The following is an 8620-nucleotide window of genomic DNA, read 5'->3' as shown; positions in this document are numbered from 1 at the left end:
CCTTGACTAGACGAACCTTTGTTGGCAAAGTAATGTCTCTGCTTTTGAATATGCTATCTAAGCACTCAATATGCCAGCAAATTTGGAAAACTCAGCAGTGGCCGTAGGACTGGAAAAGGTCAGTTTGCATTCCAATCCCAAAGAAATGCAATGCCAAAGAATGTTCAAACTACCACACAATTGCACTCATCTCACACACTAGCAAAGTAAAGCTCAAAATTCTCCAAGTGAGGCTTCAACAGTACGTGAACCATGAACTTCCAGACGTTCAAGCTGGATTTAGAGAAGACAGAGGAACCAGAGATCAAATTGCCAACATCCATTGGAGAATAGAAAAAGCAAGAGAATACCAGAGAAACATCTACTTCTGCTTTATTGACTATGCCAAAGCCTTTGACTGTGTGGATCACAGGAAACTCTGGAAAATCCTTAAAGAGATGGGAATACCAGACCACCTGACCTGTCTCCTGAGAAATCTGTATGCAGGTCAAGAAACAACAGTTAAAACCGGACATTAAACAATGGACTGGTTCCAAACTGGAAAAAGAGTACGTCAAGGCTGAATATTGTCACCCTGCTTATTTAACTTCTATGCAGCGTTCATCATGCAAAATGCTGGCTGAATGAAGCACAGCAGGAATCAAGATTGCCAGTAGAAATATCAATAACCTCAGATATGCAGATGACACCACCCTTATGGCAGAAAGCGAAGAGGAACTAAGAGCCTCTTGATGAAAGTGAAAGAGGAGAATGAAAAAGCTGGCTTAAAACTCAACATTCAAAAAACGAAGATCATGGCATCCAGGCCCATCATTTCATGGCAAATACATGGGGTAACAATGGGAACAGGGAGAGACTTTATTTTTTGGGGCTCCAAAATCACTGCAGATGGTGACTGCAGCCATGAATTTAAAAGACATTTGCTCCTTGGAAGAAAAGCTATAACAAACCTAAACAGCGTATTAAAAAGCAGGCATTACTTTGCCAACAAAGGTCTAGTCAAAGCTATGGTTTTTCCAGTAGTCATGTATGGATGTGAGAGTCGGACTGTAAAGAAAGCTAAGTGCTGAAGAACTGATGTTTTCAAACTGTGGTGTTGGAGAAGACTCTTGAAAGTCTCTTGGACTGCAAAGAGATCCAACCAGTCAATCCTAAAGGAAATCAACCAGGAATATTCATTGGAAGGACTGATGCTGAAGCTGAAACTCCAATACTTTGGCCACCTGATGAGAAGAGCCTACTCATTAGAAAAGACCCGGATTCTGGGAAGGATTGAAGGCAAGAGGAGAATGATACAACAGAGGATGGTTTTGGATGGCATCACTCAACAATGGAATGAGTTCGCGCAAGCTCCGGGAGTTGGTGATGAACAGGGAAGCCTAGCGTGCTGCAGTCCATGGGGTTGCAGAGTCAGGCAAGACTGAGCAACTGGACAACAACAAATCACTGTTACAGGCTCAGAATAGTTCTCAAGGAGGGGTATTAAGCCAGAAAAATCAAGCTCCGTTTATCTGTGTGACTCTGGGTAAATTCTTTTGCTTCTCTGAGCTTGATTTATCTCCTCTGTAAATGGAGGTAATGCTACTCTGTATTGTGGTAATGCTATGAATGTTCAGCAAAATAATGGATGTAAGGGAGACATTCACTAAAATTCAGTTTCCTGCCATTCTTTACCCAGGCAGAGGTGGGTATATATGCCAAGATTCCAGGGATGCCAAAATCCCTGGAATTTTCAGGCCCCTCGGTTGGCTGAGTACCAGGTTCCCATTCGGGGACTGACTCCATCTGTCCCTAGCAGAGGTGAGCATAGTCACCTGGGACTTCCCCAGCTGCTAGTAGACTTTCCAGGGTGAGCTCAGGGGACTTTCCTCTCCTCAGCCGGACAACTTCCGAGAGTAGAAAATGAGTGAGGCTAGTCCCTCAAGGATTGATTGTTGGTGTTTGGGCTGCTGATAACGGGACACTGGGATAAACAGGAATAGTGACCCTTTCCCATTTTTGGAGATCTGGGACTGGAATGGGGTTCTAAAATGGCTTATTCCGTGCCACAAATCTAGCACCTGAAAGGTGTCAGGGGAAGATAGCTGACCATCCACCCAAACCCAGGGGCAGGTCTGAGTGGGGCCGCAGCACTGACCCTCATCAAATCAGCACTTTCTCCCAGCCAGGCCAGGAGGGGAGCAGGAAGAGTGGGACTGACTTGAGCTGTAGCTCTGGGTTTGACATTGTTTTCTTATCTCCAAATGATACACATTTAGAAAGGTTGGTGGTAGAAGGTATGAGGGGAGGGTTCCAGAGGTCCTGAGCACAAGGCTTCTGCCCCAAAGAGGACCTTGGTGAATGACTCAGGCTGTGTGAGCCTGAGCTCTCTGCTGTGCAAAATGGGGCAGGAGGACAGAGCTAACGGTTCCTGCCTGAGCACTGGCCTCAGAGGGAAGTTGTGAGTGTCTGATAAGCCCTCTGATCTTGGTAACTTTCTGTTGCATCCCTACACCCCACTCTCTCCACCTTCTTGTGTATAGGCACTCACACACAAAACACTCACTCACACACACATACACACATCAGCCAGCCAGCCGGGCTAATTAGTTATACCTCCAAAACACACCCTGAATTTTGAACTTGACCACCCTTTGCAATCTCCACTTCCCTGGCTCAGTCACCATCATCTCTCATCCTTCTTTCCATGACCATCTCCCTGGGCTTTTGATTCTCCTCTTGCCTCTCACATCCATTCTCTGTAGATCAGCCAAATGGATCATTTTGAAAGGCCAACTGAATCTTGTCACTCCCCTGCTTTGAACACTCCAGTGACTCCAACACAGACAGAAGAAAATCCAAACTCCTTTTCCTGGCACCCCAGCCCTGTGTGATATGGACTTCAGCCGCCTCCCACGCTTAACCTTGTCCCGTTGGCCTTGCTGCCTCTTCAACAGACCACAATCCCTCTCTGCCCCAGGACCTTTGCACAGGCTATACCCACCCTGCCCCCTGCCCTGGGAACACTGCCATTCCTGGCTTTGACTGTGCTTGTCTCTCCCTTCAGAACTCACTGTCTTCTGAGAGGGGCCCTCCCTGACCACCTATGAGAGCCTCTAGTCACTCTTGATCATTGGTAAAAGAGGCTTTTTTAAAGGTAAAATTATGATTCTCACCTAAATATAAAAAGAACACAAGTCAAAGATATCATTTAACTCAGCAATTTAAAAAAAAAAAAAAAAAAACAGCAAGATGTTACAACTGATTAAAAACACACACATATACACTGACAATCAGAAATGATAGAATGATAGAATGGATACAGTTGTAAAAATGGCCAGTATCCACAGGGCAGTAGTTAATTGCATTCCACTCCAACAAAATCCACTTGCATTTCCATGACTAAGACTCATTTGTATGTTGTAGTAATGAAAGGTGCAGGCCCTAGAATCAAACAGGACTAGTGCCCCAGACAGGACACCCAGTTATTTGTCCTGGCCCATTTCAAAGTCTCTTGCAAGTTTCCTGACATCCTCTTTCTTGCACTTAGCAGCATTTTTTTTTTTTTTTTTTTTTGCCATTTTGCCTTTCACCTAATTCTTAGCTCTCTCCCTTTACCCCAGATTTGAATGTGTCTTGAGGGCAGAAATTCTCTTTATTATATAGGCCTCCAGGAAATCCCGTGGAGAAAGGTACTCTCGCGACCTGGGATCTTCTGGTCCCTGGACAGAGCGAGTGCGTGGGTAATTCTGGTTGGGTGGGTGGAGTGGGGGAAGGAGTGGGTGGAAGGTACTGCGGGGGCCTAGGGAAGAACCGGAATGCGGGAAGGAGGCGGCGCGGGAGGGATTAATCCACGGACATTCCCTGCCCGCCTACTGTGTGTCAAACAAGGTTGGGGCGCTAGGAACACGGTCAGGAAAAAGACGGATCTGATGGCTTTGCGCGCTGCAGGACTCGATGTAACCTGGAGTCTGCGTGAATGAGTTAAACACACATACAGAGGTGAAGTTGGCGTTTCGACGAATGTTAGGAAGGAGATCACGCGGTACGCTTGCCCGGAGGCCTTGCGATACCCCTGGCTTCACCTGATTCAGAGACCTATAAGCCAAAGCGAATGTGCGGATTTGTCTGCTTTGTGCGGTAAAGGCATGAGGGCATGTATGCAGAAATGTAAATGTATACAGACATGCAAATCAAAGCTGATGTGAATAGTAAGTACATGAGTGCAGAATGAAAGCCTGTCGGCGGCACGAATGCAAGCAGGTGGGAGTCCTCTGTTTCTTCGCCTTTCAGACTCTCCAGCACACCGCGCGCGCCCTCTGCTGCTGCCCAGGCGGGTTTCTGTACCTTCGCGTCGCATTTCGCTCCCCCAGTTGGAGCAAAAGCTTGTATCTAGCTCCTAACGCTGGGCGGAGAACAAAGCCGCAGCTCCTGCCGTTCGCCACGCATGCGCACACTGGAACTATTTCGAAGAGGATCACTTGCAAAACATTTTCAGCATTAGTCAGGATGGCCGAGCGGTCTAAGGCGCTGCGTTCAGGTCGCAGTCTCCCCTGGAGGCGTGGGTTCGAATCCCACTTCTGACAAAGCTAGATCTTTTTCGTTTTTCACGAACGGCGACGTCTGAAATATGCCCTGTGGATATTAATCTTTTTACAAAACAAGTATTTTCTACTTATGACATGTTATTTCCTGATGACTTATTTTGAAATGTAAAAGGAGTCCTTCTCTGAAACCGCAAAGCCATTCTTCAGACATTTGAAGTGAGGAAAAGGCAAAAAGACTCTGATGCTGGGAGGGTTTGGGCCAGGAGAAGGGGACGACAGAGGATGAGATGGCTGGATGGCATCACTAACTCGATGGACGTGAGTTTGAGTGAACTCCGGGAGTTGGTGATGGACAGGGAGGCCTGGCGTGCTGCGATTCATGGGGTCGCGAAGGGTCGGACACGACTGAGCGGCAAAAAGGTAGAGTACTGTCAGAAGTGGGATTCGAACCCACGCCTCCAGGGGAGACTGCGACCTGAACGCAGCGCCTTAGACCGCTCGGCCATCCTGACTTCCTGTTTTATATGTTTTCGTGGGATTCTATTCAAGTCACTATTGGTGTGACGTGGCTTGGGAATTATTCAAATAATTCTGAGGTCTCTCGCAGCTCGAGATCTAGCCATACAGCCCCTCGTCATCCACAATCAATAACCACCGTACTGCCAAGATTTATCGTTACCCTTAAAATAGTTCAATCTTTTTACTACTTGCTGAGTCAGTCGTGTCCGACTCTGTGCGACCCCATAGACGGCAGCCCACCAGGCTCTCCCGTCCCTGGGATTCTCCAGGCAAGAACACTGGAGTGGGTTACCATTTCCTTCTCCAATGCATGAAAGTGAAAAGTGAAAGTGAAGTCGCTCAGTCGTGTCCGACCCTCAGCGACCCCATGGACTGCAGGCTTCCAGGCTCCTCCGTCCATGGGATTTTCCAGGCAGGAGTACTGGAGTGGGATGCCATTGCCTTCTCCGTTTTACTACTTAGATGTTTTAAAAGGAAACTTTGTAGCCTACACAGAAACGGAAAATTAGTTTCTCTTGCCATCAACAGGAAATAACCATAAAAATAAATAACAATGGAAATGAAACTATATTATTGAATTCTAGTCACTTGCCAACGCTGTGACTAAGTTTTCACATTATTTTTAATGACTAAAATTACCTGAAAGGGTCTAGACTATTGTTGGGCCCCTGGGGGGAAGTGAGAGTAGGTCTAGAGGATTCTTTTTGGAAGAGGGTATTATGGAGAAGGAAATGGCAACGCGCTCCAGTGTTCTTGCCTGGAGAATCCCAGGGACGGGGGAGCCTGGTGGGCTGCCGTCTACGGGGTCACACAGAGTCGGACACGACTGAAGTGACTTAGCATAGCATAGCATTATGGACTTTGTATGGACTCCTCAATGGATTGAAGCCACGGCAATGGGCTTCCATTCCGCACGTGTTTAGGTGAAGCCTCATCAAGAAACAGAAAGTTGGCTTTTATACCTTTTTAATAAACTGAACGAAGGAAAAGCTAGAGAATGTTAAACTTGGAGAAGAGACCATTTATCTGTTTACAAAAGCCTGCTGTGTTTAAGGGGTTGGAATTGTGCTTGTTGAATCCTGCTGCAGGAACTGAGGCTTGATATGTAGGTGCAATGGGTAGGTAGTTACCACCGAGGAAGTTTTCCACGAAGAGCTCGCTGAAAAGAAAACAAGCTGCCTGTGTAGACAGTGACATCCCCATCACAGGGGACATTCAAGACAAGGCTGGACAGTCACTGCAGGAAGGCTGGTGAGGGGATTTAACAGTTCCCGTATTAGTTTCTTATTGCTGCTGTAACAAACTGCCACTAATTTAGTGGCTTAAAACCACATCATTTATTATCTTATGGTTCTAGAGGTTAAAACTGTGTCCCTTCTGGTGGCTCTAGAGCAGTAATCTCCAACCTTTTTGGCACCAGGGACCGGTTTCATGGAAGGAAGTTTTTCTACCGACCAGGGGTGGAGGATGGTTTCGGGATGATTCGAGCATATTTCATTTACTGTGCACTTTATTTCTATTATTGTTACATCAGCTCCACCTCAGATCATCAGGTATTAGCTCCCAGAGGTTGGAGACCCCTGCTCTAGGAAATATCCATTTCCTTTCCTTTTCCACCCACATTCTTTGGCTTATACCCTCACATCACTCCACCTTCTGCTTCTGTCTTCAGAATGCCTTCTGTGCCTCTGACCCTCCTGTCTAACCTCTTGTTGTCACCTAAGTTAAGTGTGGGTGCCCAAAGCACAGCGAGGCCAAACACACCTGAAGGTCAGTTTGGATTAGGGAAAGATTTATGGCAAGGGCCATGCAAGGAGAGAAGCGGTGGGTCATGCTCAGACGGTCTGAACTCCCCAAAGTGTTCCAGGGAAGTTTACACAGGCACCTTAAGGGTGGGAAGGGCTGCAGGGTGTGTAACCTTCCTCTGATTGGTTGGCGGTGAGGAGAGAGGGCGGTGTTCTAAGAACCTCAGACATTAGCATTCAGGTTCCAGCCGGCGGGTGCTCAGCCTGAAATTACCGTCCTCCGCCTGGGCTGGGCGCTTTGTTCCCATAGAACTCAGTGATGTGTGTCAGGCTGTTACATCCCCACCACGAGGAACCAAGAGCACACCCCAAGGCTGTGCTATGGTTTCTTTCTGCATTCCCTCACTCTAATTACTGTTTGAATCAGAGAAGGTCTTGGAGGCTGAAACTTTTTTCCTAGAAATGGGCGGGGGAAAAAAGAGAGAAATGCGGGGGCCAAAGAAAGACCCTTGCATTTGGAGAGGGGCCCACAGAGTTCTGCACAGTTTCAGTTCCTCCTTTCCTTTGATATGCCTCAATGTTGATGGTCACAGGTATTGAATAGAGCGATCACTCATAAACTTGGCAGAGGAACTTGATTTCAGGGGAACTCAGTTTCATTACAAAGATTATTTATTTACAATATATGTGTATAATAAAATGTTTCTATTAAAGTCTCAGAGGCTATAGAAACATCAAAGAAAGTGAAAGTGAAGTCGTGTCCGACTCGTTGCGACCCCGTGGACTGTAGCCCACCAGGCTCCTCTGTCCATGGGATTCTCCAGGCAAGAATACTGGAGTGGGTTGCCATTTCCTTCTGGACCTGTGATTATCCCTGCGTGGTGGCATTTATTGTGATTTTTTTTTTTCTCATTGGTTACCTGCATGTGATATTTATATTTTGAACATGGATTACTTGGGTAATTCTGTTTTAATTAAAAAAAACTCAGGACTTTCCTGGTGGCTCAGTGGAAAAGAATCCTCCTGCCAATGCAGGAGACACTCATTCGATCCGTGATCCAGGAAGATCCCACAGACCTTGGAGCAGCAAAGCCCAGGCACCACAATTATTGAGCCTGTGCTCTAGAGCCGGAGAATTGCAACCATGGTGCCCTCCTGCCTAAACTACTGAAGCCTGAGCATCTAGAGCCCGTGCTCTGCTACAAGAGAAGCCACTGCAATGAGAAGTCCACGCACCGAAGCTAGAGAGTAGCCCCCACTCTCTGCAACTAGAGAAAGCACACCCAGCAATGAAGCCCCAGCACAGTCAAATGATAAACAATAATTAACTAAAAGAAAGAAAGTTTTAACTGTTAGGAAACTTGGAGAAGAATTTGAAAAGACAAAAAGATTCCTGGATGTTCTTTCAAAGGACTATTAGGTGTTGTCTACAGTTGTTCTGTCTATTACAGAAGCCACTAATCACATGTAGCTACAGAGCACTTGGGATGTGTTGTCATCTTAGTGCAAAAAAAGGAACGCAAAATATCTCAATAAAAATGTTTATATTGATTACATGGATTTTGAGGTGTTTTGTTTTGTTTTGTTTTTTGGCTGAGTCTTGCAACTTGTAGGATCCCTGACCTACAATTCTACAGGTTAGAACCTGGGCCCCAAGGGAGCATAGCCATTGGCCCACCAGAGAAGTCCTTTGGCTACATGTTTAAATAATAATATTTTTAAAATAGTGGGCTAATCAGGTATATTTTGGTGGGAGTCACATTATGTATTCAGGTTTTTTGCGTGTGCTCCTCTTGTGACTTCTTGTGTGTTTTGTTTTTTTTTTTTAAG

At 46.2% G+C, this 8620-nt stretch overlaps 2 non-coding genes across 2 annotated transcripts; one reads left to right on the top strand and one right to left on the bottom strand.

Annotated features, from left to right (window-relative positions):
* The first annotated feature begins 4482 nt into the window (after window positions 1-4482).
* On the top strand, window positions 4483-4565 carry TRNAL-CAG (transfer RNA leucine (anticodon CAG)). Its single transcript has one exon. It is a non-coding gene; the product is annotated as a tRNA-Leu (tRNA).
* A 390-nt stretch (window positions 4566-4955) lies between these two features.
* TRNAL-CAG (transfer RNA leucine (anticodon CAG)) lies at window positions 4956-5038 on the bottom strand. Its single transcript has one exon. It is a non-coding gene; the product is annotated as a tRNA-Leu (tRNA).
* Window positions 5039-8620: the final 3582 nt, after the last annotated feature.

The sequence above is a fragment of the Bos grunniens genome, chromosome 18, assembly GCF_055505025.1.
Source record: "Bos grunniens cultivar Pamir isolate PY7600 chromosome 18, Bosgru_T2T1.0, whole genome shotgun sequence".
In the NCBI taxonomy this organism is placed as follows: Eukaryota; Metazoa; Chordata; class Mammalia; order Artiodactyla; family Bovidae; genus Bos; species Bos grunniens.
Note: the sequence above shows the minus strand (reverse complement) of the source record. Positions and strands in the feature narration are given on the sequence as shown.